This window comes from Esox lucius, chromosome 16, assembly GCF_011004845.1.
Source record: "Esox lucius isolate fEsoLuc1 chromosome 16, fEsoLuc1.pri, whole genome shotgun sequence".
Taxonomy (NCBI): Eukaryota; Metazoa; Chordata; class Actinopteri; order Esociformes; family Esocidae; genus Esox; species Esox lucius.
In genome coordinates, this window is record NC_047584.1 from 23,540,831 (window position 1) to 23,554,147 (window position 13,317).

Sequence of the window (13,317 nt, forward strand, 5' to 3'; positions counted from 1 at the left end):
TGCCATTTGACGACTTGTGAGACGTCTGTTTCTCAAACTAGACACTGTAATGTACACTCACCTAAAGGATTATTAGGAACACCATACTAATACTGAGTTTGACCCCATTTCGCCTTCAGAACTGACTTAATTCTACGTGGAATGCTGAAAGCATTCTTTAGAAATGTTGGCCCATATTGATAGGATAGCATCTTGCAGTTGATGGAGATTTGTGGGATGCACATCCAGGGCACGAAACTCCTGTTCCACCACATCCCAAAGATGCTCTATTGGGTTGAGATCTGGTGACTGTGGAGGCCATTTCAGTACAGTGAACTCATTGTCATGTTCAAGGAACCAATTTGAAATGATTCGAGCTTTGTGACATGGTGCATTATCCTGCTGGAAGTAGCCATCAGAGGATGGGTACATGGGGTTCATAAAGGGATGGACATGGTCAGAAACAATGCTCAGTTAGGCCGTGGAATTTAAACAATGCTCAATTGGCACTAAGGGGCCTAAAGTGTGCCAAGAAAACATCCCCCACACCATTACACCACCACCACCAGCCTGCACAGTGGTAACAAGGCATGATGGATCGATGTTGTCATTCTGTTTACGCCAAATTCTGACTCTACCATCTGAATGTCTCAACAGAAATCGAGACTCATCAGACCAGGCAACATTCTTCCAGTCTTCAACTGTCCAGTTTTGGTGAGCTTGTTCAAATTGTAGCCTCTTTTTCCTATTTGTAGTGGAGATGAGTGGTACCCGGTGGGGTCTTCTGCTGTTGTAGCCCATCCGCCTCAAGTTTGTGTGTGTTTTGGCTTCACAAATGCTGTGCTGCATACCTCGGTTGTAATGAGTGGTTATTTCAGTCAAAGTTGCTCTTCTATCAGCTTGAATCAGTCGGCCCATTCTCCTCTGACCTCTAGCATCAACAAGGCATTTTCGCCCACAGGACTGCCGCATACTGGATGTTTTTCCCTTTTCACACCATTCTTTGTAAACCCTAGAAATGGTTGTGCGTGAAAATCCCAGTAACTGAGCAGATTGTGAAATACTCAGACCGGCCCGTCTGGCACCAACAACCATGCCATGCTCAAAATTGCTTAAATCACCTTTCTTTCCCATTCTGACATTCAGTTTGGAGTTCAGGAGATTGTCTTGACCAGGACCACACCCCTAAATGCATTGAAGCAACTGCCATGTGATTGGTTGATTAGATAATTGCATTAATGAGAAATTGAACAGGTGTTCCTAATAATCCTTTAGGTGAGTGTATTTGTCCTCTTGCTCAGTTGTGCACTGTGGTTAGAGCTGTTCTGTGCTGTTTGTGCTGTTCTGTGAAGAGAGTAGGACAGAGTTATACGAGATCTTCAGTTTCTTGGCTATTTTTTGGATGGAATAGCCTTAATTTCTCAGAACAAATATATATTGATGAATTTTGGAAGAAAGTTATTTGTTTCTAGCCATTTTGGGCCTATAATCAATCGCTGATGCCTCAGACACTCTATGTATATATATATATATATATATATATATATATATATATATATATATATATATATATTCAGAAATGTACTACATACAGTGTATATATACATACATTTACATATAGTAAATATGCAAGGAGATGAGTGTTGCCAGATACTGAAGTGAAGCAATTACATAATTGCATTATGTTTGAGATGACATTTTCCTTATGTATGATACAGTAATGGAGTCATTTTATATTCTTTGAGAAGCCTCATTCCCTTTCCCTTTCTGAGTTTGTGTTTAATTGATGCCTGAGGCTCAGTGACGGAGCTGTGCTTTGATGTTGGAGTTTGTTTATCCTCAAACCATGCCTCTGTTCTATTTCTGCTCTGATGCCGCAGCTGATACTAGAGAAAAATAGAGATTTTGAAAGATGAAATTATTCTGCAGACGTACACCAAGTTTTTCCCGTTCAGCATATAGGGCCTTTATTAAAACAGATCTCCGTAAGTCCATCAAGTCCACAGTTAAATTACACAGTCAACAATTCATCACAGCGAACTCAGAAGTTATGAAATGTCAAACAATTAGTTCAAACATAATCTTTTTGCAGGGATAATGTAGTGTATTTGTCAAAATGAGAGGTTCACCAAATCGACGTCCAGCACTGTGCATTAACCCTCTATGGTATCAACAATGTGTGTTTGGACTTCCGAGTCCAAATGAATGAGTAAACCATTCTGTGGACCGTTTCAATGTCCGGATGCTGCTGAAATGAACAAATGCCACTAGGTGTCCTTCTTACTCCAGAAACCCAAGAGGATAGCAAAGCCCAAAATATGTTGAATGAATGCAGAACCCCACAAGAATATCAAGTCTGAATGATTTGTCATTTTCTTTTTGACAATGAGCCACCTTTTACACGGCTTATTGTTCATAAGGCATGTGTTGTGTCCACAGTGTGTCTGTGTGTGCTTGTGTGTTGTGTTGGTGTGTGTGTGTGTGGGGGGGGGGGGGGCTTGTGGTGTGTTTCGCATGTACTTTCTTTTATTCAGACAGGAAGGAAGTTTGGCTTTTAGCATTTACTCTCCTTAAACAGTCCATCTGTCTAAGACACATCTGAATTAAGACAGTAGACTTCTATTGCAGTGGGAGAACTAGCAGTGGGTTTGAAACATGAGTGTGACAGAGGGTGAGAGAGAGGGGCAGAGAGTTAAAGACTGACAGAGAGGAATGGGGGTTGAGGAGAAAATACAGAGTGACTAAGTTTACAGAGGTCAGAGGAAATGACCTTTATACAGTTACTCCACCCACAAAGGTCAGCCTATATAACTTCCATCTCTTTGAAGTCATAGCATGTGTGTGTACATGTATTTCAATACTCATTGTACAGTGACCCAGGGCAAATCTGGCAAAGTCGGGACATTGGCTGGTCCTCATAAAAAAATACTATTTTACGATAATATAATAGGGTTAAAGTAAGGCATAGGGATTCTTTTAGTGATGGATTTAGGGGAAAAAAAGATTTTGAATGGGAATGCATGTTTGTGTATATGTGAGTGTGTTTGTCTGTCATCCAGTTTGTTCATTACTTGGCCAGTCATTTAGCAAGCCAGTTTTTTACTTGGTCAGTCAGCTAGTCAGCTATTTTACTTGTTCAGTCTGCCAGTCAGTTAGTTACTTTGTCAGTCAGGCAGCCAGTCAGGTTGTATATTAGTCAGTCAGTTAGTTACTTGGTAAGTCAGGCAGTCAGTTAGTTACTTTGTCAGTCAGGCAGCCAGTCAGGTTGTATATTAGTCAGTCAGTTAGTTACTTGGTAAGTCAGGCAGTCAGTTTTTTACTTGGTCAGTCAGCTAGTCAGCTATTTTACTTGTTCAGTCTGCCAGTCAGTTAGTTACTTTGTCAGTCAGGCAGCCAGTCAGGTTGTATATTAGTCAGTCAGTTAGTTACTTGGTAAGTCAGGCAGTCAGTTAGTTACTTTGTCAGTCAGGCAGCCAGTCAGGTTGTATATTAGTCAGTCAGTTAGTTACTTGGTAAGTCAGGCAGTCAGTTAGTTACTTGGTCAGTCAGGCAGCCAGTCAGTTTGTATATTAGTCAGTCAGTTAGTTACTTGTTCAGGCATGAAGTTAGTTACTTGGTTTAGTCAGTCAGCCAGTCAATTTGTATGTTGGTCCGTCGGTCAGACAGCCAGTCAGTTAGTTACTTTTCAGCCAGGCAGTCAGTTAGTTACTTGGTCAGTCAGGCAGTCAGTTTTTTACTTGGTCAGTCAGCTAGTCAGCTATTTTACTTGTTCAGTCTGCCAGTCAGTTAGTTACTTTGTCAGTCAGGCAGCCAGTCAGGTTGTATATTAGTCAGTCAGTTAGTTACTTGGTAAGTCAGGCAGTCAGTTAGTTACTTTGTCAGTCAGGCAGCCAGTCAGGTTGTATATTAGTCAGTCAGTTAGTTACTTGGTAAGTCAGGCAGTCAGTTAGTTACTTGGTCAGTCAGGCAGCCAGTCAGTTTGTATATTAGTCAGTCAGTTAGTTACTTGTTCAGGCATGAAGTTAGTTACTTGGTTTAGTCAGTCAGCCAGTCAATTTGTATGTTGGTCCGTCGGTCAGACAGCCAGTCAGTTAGTTACTTTTCAGCCAGGCAGTCAGTTAGTTACTTGGTCAGTCAGGCAGTCAGTTAGTTTGTATATTAATCAGTCAGTTAGTTACTTGGTCAGTCAGGCAGTCAGTTAGTTACTTGTTCAGGCATGAAGTTAGTTACTTGGTAAGTCAGGCAGTCAGTTAGAGACTTGGTCAGTCAGGCAGCCAGTCAGGTTGTATATCAGTCAGTCAGTTAGTTACTTGTTCAGGCAATCAGTTTGTTACACAGTTGGTCAGTCAGTATTACTCCTGACAACCCCTTTGCTCAGTTGGGTGATGCTACTCTTCTCAATCCCGAGAATCTATCCACTGAGGCAGGGCTAGTTAAGGGCTAGGGTACCCTGGGATGTAGTCAGCTCTATCCACTGAGGCAGGGCTAGTTAAGGGCTAGGGGACCCTGGGATGTGGTCAGCTCTATCCAACGAGGCAGGGCTGGTTAAGCTAGGGGACCCTAGGATGTGGTCAGCTCTATCCACTGAGGCAGGGCTAGTTAAGGGCTAGGGGACCCTGGGATGTTGTCAGCTCTATCCACTGAGGCAGGGCTAGTTAAGGGCTAGGGGACCCTGGGATGTGGTCAGCTCTATCCAAGGAGGCAGGGCTAGTTAAGGGCTAGGGGACCCTGGGATGTGGTCAGCTCTTGTGTGGGGTGTTATTTAACTTGTGTGTGTTGCAACTCAGCCAAACAGCTGTCAAGGGAGGAACTGTCAGAGGTTAAAAACTGTGAGCTGTTTCACTCAGTAATCCACCACTAACACACATGCATACACACACACACACACATACACATACATACTGTACATGAACAGTCAGCCTCTGGGTTTAGGACTCAGGAGAGGGAAACACACGACAGCTTTGGCAGTAAAGATGTGTGTGTGTGAATGTGTGTGTGTGTGTTAGAGAGCATGCATGCGTGTGCATGTTTGTATTTACTTGCGCTGACAGGTCCTGCAGAGGCTCCGGTTGTCTTGCTCTTTTTACAGTCAGCATTCAGCTGTCCTGCTTTTGCCTGCTGACAACACCCCCCATTCTCATTCTGTTTCTTTTTCTGCTCCTTTTCTCTTTTCACCTCTCATCGCTGCCTCCTCACTCTTTCTCTGACTGTACTGCCCTCACAGAGACATCTGATAGAAAAGGTTTCGGGCTGTAACTAACACTCACACTGCTCCTCTACTACTCCTCTAATACTACTCTATTAAATTACACCTCTTATTGTCCTCTGATCTTTCTCTATTACTCCTCTAATTCCTCCTCTATTGCTGTTCTGTTGCTCCTGCCTTATTCCACTATTTCTCCACTATTGCTCCTCCAATGGTCATACATTGTATGTCAGTGTGATGTTAGTAGACTGGAATGTCAATGTATCTGTCCGAGCTGGAGTGTTTCTTCCCATTGAAAGCTTTTACTGTCATGGTTCAGTGTGAGTTATAACACAGGGAAAGGTACTTTACATGTTAGACATGGTGGCTAGATGGAGCCAAACCCAAATGATTCTGCCCATCCTGTCTGACACATTCAGAGCCAGAACTTAGGTATGTGTGCATGTGTTTGCGATGCCGATCCAGGGTGTAACCTTTGTCTAATTTTGGTTTCAAATATTTACCTTAATCATTTAAATAAAGCAGACATGGAATGTGGCAGACATTTGGGCGTTATTTCTAGTACAAAAAACAGTAAAGACATCAGAAAACCAATAAAACCTGAGGTGCCCAAATTAGCTCGACATGTATCACAGATGGATAAAATATCAGGGATAATCTTGCAGGTAACATGTAGTTTAGTCTTTGAGTAGTGGAGTCTAGCGCTGTACACCTACTGGACACAACTGGACTAAGCTAAGGCATAGCAGACCAAACTAGGCCAAAGCAGGCTAGAGGGCCTTGCAGTCACAATCTGTTACTGTATGTGAGGTTTTAGACCTCCCCGGATTCAAAGCGCTTCCTTGTGTAAAGCATTAGTTTTTGGTGGTCTGCAGGGGTTGTCCAGAATACCATTATGTTTTCTACAGCCCCATCTGCCTGAGGTGGTATACTGGTATCTGGGGATTATGTTTAATAACAAGCTAATAACACAAACTCTCACTAACACTGGCCTCATTTATTATCTTCTCTTCTCCCTCCAGTGGACTTCTATTGTTTCTCTGCTTTTCACTGGCAGAGTAAATGAAATTACTTGATATGCTGTATTTAAAACGGTTCTGAAAATTCAATCTGAAATCAATTACAAAGGGGGTGTGGTCATATGAGCAATATTATTGCAGGGAAATAATCTAGTGGTGACAGGATTTGAATGTGTAGTTCGTCATTTAACTTTCTTGGAAAAAAGCACTGCTGTCTCTGTCTTTTAAATAGGGCTTTCAGTGAATCACCAAGGTCTTCTGCATTTCCTGCAGTGCAACAACAAATCAAGATCAAATAATGATCCCACATCTGTAGAAAGCAATAAACAAGTCAACACCAGATAACAAACTGGATCCTTTGGGTATTAAGCAGACTACAGTATTTCTTTGATACGTTCACATGCATACAGCCAGTTGTCAGTTTGTCTGGCTAACTCCAAGGTTCTTAGCAATGGATAGTTCTGAATAAAGTAGACCTATTAAAGTGGAGATTCCAACAAAAATGTAATGGCTGCTATCTTAGTGACATGTTTTTTGCAATATTAGAACCAATGTTGGGGTGTTTTAATTGGTCTCTGTAATGTAATACGCCGTAGTTGGTGATGTCATTCACACACAGCTGCAGCTGAGCGCTGATTTCTGAACACCCCTGCATTGAAATTAGCACTAGCGTGTGCTGTAAGTTGTAATAACTGTGGTATTAAGTTATTAGTGGTTAAAAAACAAGCTGCTCTTTAAGGGGCTCCACAATAATGACTTTGAATTAATAGAATTAAAGAGGAAGAAGTCCAATAAAAGATCTGGCAGACTACAATCCAATTACAATTGTTATTCAGTGTGTGTATGCGCGTGTGTGTGTGTCTGATTATGTGACATTTAATGAATTTTCCATTTCATTTAGTGTTTTTATGTTCATTTTAAAAGCTCCCACATTACCTGGACATGTTCAGAGCCAGCCTTGTTTCAGCAGGGAGGGGAAGAATAAGACAATCTTAAAGGAGACTGAAGAATCTCCTCATCTCTCCTCTCTTTTCTGAAACAAAACTGATTCAGTTTATATTTAAAATATACACTTTATCTGGCCCAGAGAGCCCAGGAAAATGAGGAATGTGAATGGATTTGGACAAAAAAACATTTGTTTTACTATAAACGCCCATTCCATCAGGATTACGATGCTTAGGTTTCTCAGATATCCAATGCAGTCTTCAGAATCTGACAGGATACGGCCAGGAGGGTCTGTGTAAGACATCGAGGATAAAAACCAAACTGCTTGATTATTATTGTTCTCTGTACTTCCTGTCCACCATAACGCTTTTCAGACATTTGAGCCATGAGCTGGGAACCCAAGCCTCCATGTACTGGAAGGCCCTACAACACAGTCAGTGGGGAAAGATGGCTGAAGGAGAAGCGGGCCGGGTTCAGACCCACGCTGCAGCAGCACATGTGCACTAGAGGTGGCGGCTAAGACCGCTTGACCACCCCAGTCCACCCTACACTCACCCACAGCTCAGTCAGACTGGCAGGCCAGAGAAGGTCAAAGTCGTGTTTTAAGTATGCCTCCCTGCTGAGAAGGAGAGGATTGACAGAGTGGATAAGGCACTTTTAAAAGTCCAGTATAATGGCGATGCTTCCTAAATGTAATAAGCATGTGCTCTTCCCTCTCCTTAACTCCCCTCTAAACTCCTCTCTCCACTCTCGCTCCCTATACGACCTCTCCTCTACCTCTCTTCACACTCCTTGAGGTAGCTTGGTGGTCATGTTAAAGGTAAATGTTGGTCTTCTGCCACAGCCCAGCATTGCTTTACCATCTGTCAGCTGGCTGTTTGTCAGGCCAGTTTACAGCAAGATGGAGCAGTATTTCATCTATTCCTCTGTAAACACGTAAAGTATTATGGCAAGAGACTGAAGGAAACTTGAATGACATGAGCCAGTTAGCCCTTCAAATTAAACTCCCATATTGATCAATGTCACAAGTATGTCTTGCTAGCAGCTGGGTTTTATAGTAATACTTTAGAAAAGAAGTGTACAATCTGTTCCCACTCTACTGGACTGGAGGTAAAAGCCCCTCTCTCTCCTTTGCCAGGATCTAACGATAACAGTGAGAAGGTCTAGTGTATAAACCCTATACAGACATGGGATGTGTGGGTTTCCCAGAACCTCCTTTTTCAACTACCCAGATGCACATGTCCTAGAACAGCAAAGTGCTTCATTTTGTTTGCTCACATAAAGTATATAATAACCAACTGGTTTTGTAATCATCACTCTCTTGTGGATAGAGGCTTAAGAACTGAGTTAATTAACTATTATCACATACATTTTATGTGCATTTTAATATATTTCAATTGATTTATTCATGTCAATATATTTTAAAATACGTTGTGAAATATGCATCACAACATGGTCTCAACACAACACATTTCCCGAAGTATCTCAACCATTCAGTATGGTTGATAAATTACATAAAATATTAGCAAATCCTGTAATATTTTCTACAATACACTGACCTTTAGAAACACCGCGTACATGTGATCATTTCCATTCCTGAGCTAACATATGATAGTGGATAGATAATAACTGGCAGCAACCGCAGAGAACAATGTGAATCAGTAAACATTTTACAGTACTGGTCCACATGTTATGAATGGTTCCCGTAAGAAGTTCTCAATGGACATCAACAATGGTCCATTGAGAACCTCTTGATTACCGGGAGATAAATATGTGACATGATCACTGGGAGACTATTATGTCCTATAAATGTCATAATCGCGTATGGTAGCACTAAGGATCATCACGTAAGTACAATGAAAGCTGTTCTATTCATGTGCCACATGTAACAAGTCATTGCCATGTGTCGTACAGGGCAAGTTAGTTCTATCCATTGCCTGGAAGAAGAGAGATACAGCATAATATAATGGCTTTCATGAGAAAACGTGGCACTGTGCCATTTCATCTGTATGCTGCCTTTATTCTGCTGAAGACTGGATTGTTCGGTAATGACGTGTGGTCGGACATGTCGTACAAAGGAGGTGGACTGTGAGCAGATTGAGGTGTCATCGTGATAGTGTCCAGGAGGATGATTCTGTTATTAAATGATGCTTAAACCTTTGCTGGCATGGACTCTGTGTGCATATTTGGTATCCAAACAGTGGGACTGAACTGTGACAGCGTGTGGGTTGTGCCTTGGGCCACACAGTCTTGTGTGAGCAATGGCGGGCAGGTGAAGGGCCTCCACCTTGTGAGTCGGCGTGCTGGATGTGTTGGTGCCTACGCTCCGCCCCCAGGGTGGAGCCCGCCCGTCAGGAAGTCCAGGACCGGAGAGCGAGCGGTTCAGTCCCATTTTCGTGCGTGGAGTAAAGGTTATCTGCAGTTTTGTCATCTCCAGTTACAGTTCACATGTTTCTAATGGTTGGATAAAATGGATTTCAGTTTTGCACATCCTGTCATGGATCGCACGGCGGTCACGTGACTGGATGGTATATCACTTACAGAAATTCAATGCGTTGATGTACCACCCCCTCTCTCCCAGAGCAAGGCCCAGTATGTATTCTGCAGAGTGTGAAGCTCAGTAGACTAATGATCTATGAGATATTGGTAACTACTGGGGCCAATGCGCAAGAACTGGTGGTGGAGGGAAATCATCAGTATGTGTTGAAATCCCTGTTCAATACGAACACAAAAACATGTGTTGGACTAATACATCATTAGACAATATCATTCCCATCTGTCCTCACCCCCTCTCCTCTGCTTTCATCATCCTCATCTCCTCCCTGCTTCTCTTTCTCTCAGTCTCTGTCACACACAAACACACACACACACACAGGCGCCCAGTCAGCAGCCTTCTTTGACACTTGTGAAAAAGTCATAATGACCTAATTTCCCCTGGCTGCACTGCTAAAGCCTGGCGCCCCACCCACACACTCCCTCACAACACACACACACACACACACACACACACATAAACTCCTGTTTGTGTGGACCAGCTGGATAAATGTTGGAGAAGACACACCTGTTTATCCTTGCGATTAAAGCTCATTCACACATACACACTTCATATCTTCCCTGATGGCAACATGCTGTTGACCTGAGCCTTGTCTGGTTGGAAACATGTGGCTCTGACCAAAGGTAGCGCACTTCACTGTGCCAAGGAAATGAGGTGTTATTTTGGTGTCTGCTCCTGCCTTCATCTTTTCCCTTGGAGGTTGGGGGTTAAGGCTGGAGGTTGGGGGTTAAGGCTGGAGGTTGGGGGTTAAGGCTGGAGGTTAGGGGTTGAGGCTGGAGGTTGGGGGTTGAGGCTGGAGGTTGGGGGTTAAGGCTGGAGGTTGGGGGTTAAGGCTGGAGGTTAGGGGTTGAGGCTGGAGGTTGGGGGTTGAGGCTGGAGGTTGGGGGTTAAGGCTGGAGGTTAGGGGTTAAGGCTGGAGGTTAGGGGTTAAGGCTGGAGGTTAGGGGTTGAGGCTGGAGGTTAGGGGTTAAGGCTGGAGGTTAGGGGTTAAGGCTGGAGGTTAGGGGTTAAGGCTGGAGGTTAGGGGTTGAGGCTGGAGGTTGGGGGTTAAGGCTGGAGGTTAGGGGTTGAGGCTGGAGGTTGGGGGTTGAGGCTGCATTCTGCCCCTCCATGCATGTTTGAGTGTTTGTCCCATGGCATCATATGTTAATGTGCAGAACACATATCGTCCCTGCCTGTTAAAACGTTGCTGAACACACGGTTACCTGTGTTTTCTGTGTGTTTTTGCTGTGTTTCACCTTTCAAACCTGACAGGTCCTGGGGCCACAGCAAAGCATCTCAAGTCCACACACCTCTCACACTCCCCCCCCCCCTAACCTCCCCATCCCTATCCTGAGAAAGCTGTGGCTGTATTTGACATCTTGCCTTCCACCTCTGCATAGTGTTCCAGCTTTTACAGCCCTCCGTCTACACGGAACAGACCTCGTTCACCCAACTGACCAGTCTTGTGGGATGGGCTGTAGCAAGCAAGCATCTAGACCAGGATGAAACAACCAGACTGGGGAACAGACTTATAATGAGTTCACTGCATTCGACTCGTCAGGGGTCCGCTGTGCTCACTTGCACTGAATAATCAAGAAAAATCCCAGAATCACTCATTTACTTTACTTTCTAGCTCTAATGCAAGAATAAATGCTGTTTGATGACACCCGAAATTATTCCAAAAGGCCTTAGCCAGAGTATGAGAACAGTGGGGATAGCCTGGAGCAGGCGTAGTTTGGTTGGAGCGCAGAGTATTGAAGCAGTTTGCCTAATTAACAGGATAGCATACAACTTGCTGAGGACATTTTTAGAGCATTTTCTCAGATAAACAACTACGATTTATTTGTGTAGCAGGGAAATGATGGCTAAGTGCCTGGTGAGGAGTGCTCAGTGAGTGATGAGTGGAAGGATCCTACCAGCTCAGAATAATGTGAACTTGTAACACCCACAAGACCACAAACCAAGGTAGTGTACACCTGTACTAACAAAACCAAAACAGTAATGGCCACCAATTATGAGTCCCAAAGTAACAGTAATCACATCCATTCCATGTAGGCTAGAAACATTTAATAAAACTGACCTATCAGGCCGACTGGACAAAATCTTACTAATTAAAGAGCAAATTAAAAAAGCTTTCCATTCAATTCAATGGATGTAAAAAGCCTATTAGCCCAAATCATGACAATGCAAAAAAAAATTTGAAATCAAAATGTACAGATATTAAATGCCATTGCAAACATAAATGATGAAATTCAACACTCAAGTTCAAATGGAACACTGTAATTTTTTCACTGACAGCTACCAGCAAGCAAGAAAAAATTATTCTGGTACTGACCGGGTGATAATGAGTTGAAAAGTAACCTCTTGCTAAAAGTATATTTTCTGAAAGACCGATGTTAACACATTAGCCAACATAATTGTTAAAAACAAACTGCTGGAGCAGCTTCAACAAGGCAAATGCTAGCTATTCGCTCTCAGTTAGTGATGTGTTTCTGGGCACATCATTTGAGTCCTGCAAAACAGCCCAACCCACAGTTTTTTATATTAATCCTTCTTCTACTTACAACACAAACTGAAAAAAATTAAATAGGAAGGCTATTAGATGTAAGAGAAAAAAGACTGAATCAATAAAAAAAGTTTAATTTAATAACACAACATTTTAATATGCATGATATATGCATATCAATAATTAGGTCTTCACTGCAGGTGTAGATGGCCATGACTGTTCCCCACTGCTAAAATGTCTGTCTGAATATTATCATCTATGATACATCAACAACAGTGAATAAAGCATTGCTATGTCATTGGAATGGGGAACTTGTTTAACTCTTTTAACTCTAATTGTAACTCTTTTATTGTTGCTGTCCTCATATGTCATTCTGTTTTTTTTCCGGTGTTTCACTGTAACACTGTTTCAGTGTTTCAGTAATGGAAGGCTGTTTCAGCCTCTGGGAAATCACTTCTGACTTTTCTGACTCTATTCCCAAATGTCATAATACTCTGTTAATATGGCCACAATATCCAGGCCTCCACTTACTTTATAGAGCTGGAATCCTTTTCATGTCATAAAGGAAATACTTCAAAATTTTCTCTTCAATCTGCTTAATTAGATCAAGACTTTAGCACAATATCTCAGTAACAATAAAATGCTGGTTTGGTTTCTGCTGAACTTCTGTCCTATAGACTGAATCTGTTGTATATTCTACATCTGTAGGCCACAACAGAGCCCAGTAAACTCCTTGGTTTGTTTTCCTATTTAGACCACACTTCTCTCACATGTCCCTGTGAATATAGTTTTACTGAATAGATCGCTAAATGACACACATTACAGTATCCTTATTAACAGCATTCTTTTCAAACCAACTAGTGAAGTGTTGACTAACTCGGTGGGAAATGTTTATTTTCTTAACGATGGCAAATGTCAAACTGAAAAGACCGATTTTTACAATAGGATCTTAATTCGATCACCCATTGGTAGGAGAACTATTAAATATGCAGTTTATTTTAGCTTTCAAAGGACTTAAATGTAGGACAAAAATTGTTACTTTTAAGTTTTCCCTTACCAAAACAAGTATCAACATCTACAAAAAACACCTATTCACTAGAATCCACATCATAATTCACATATCGTT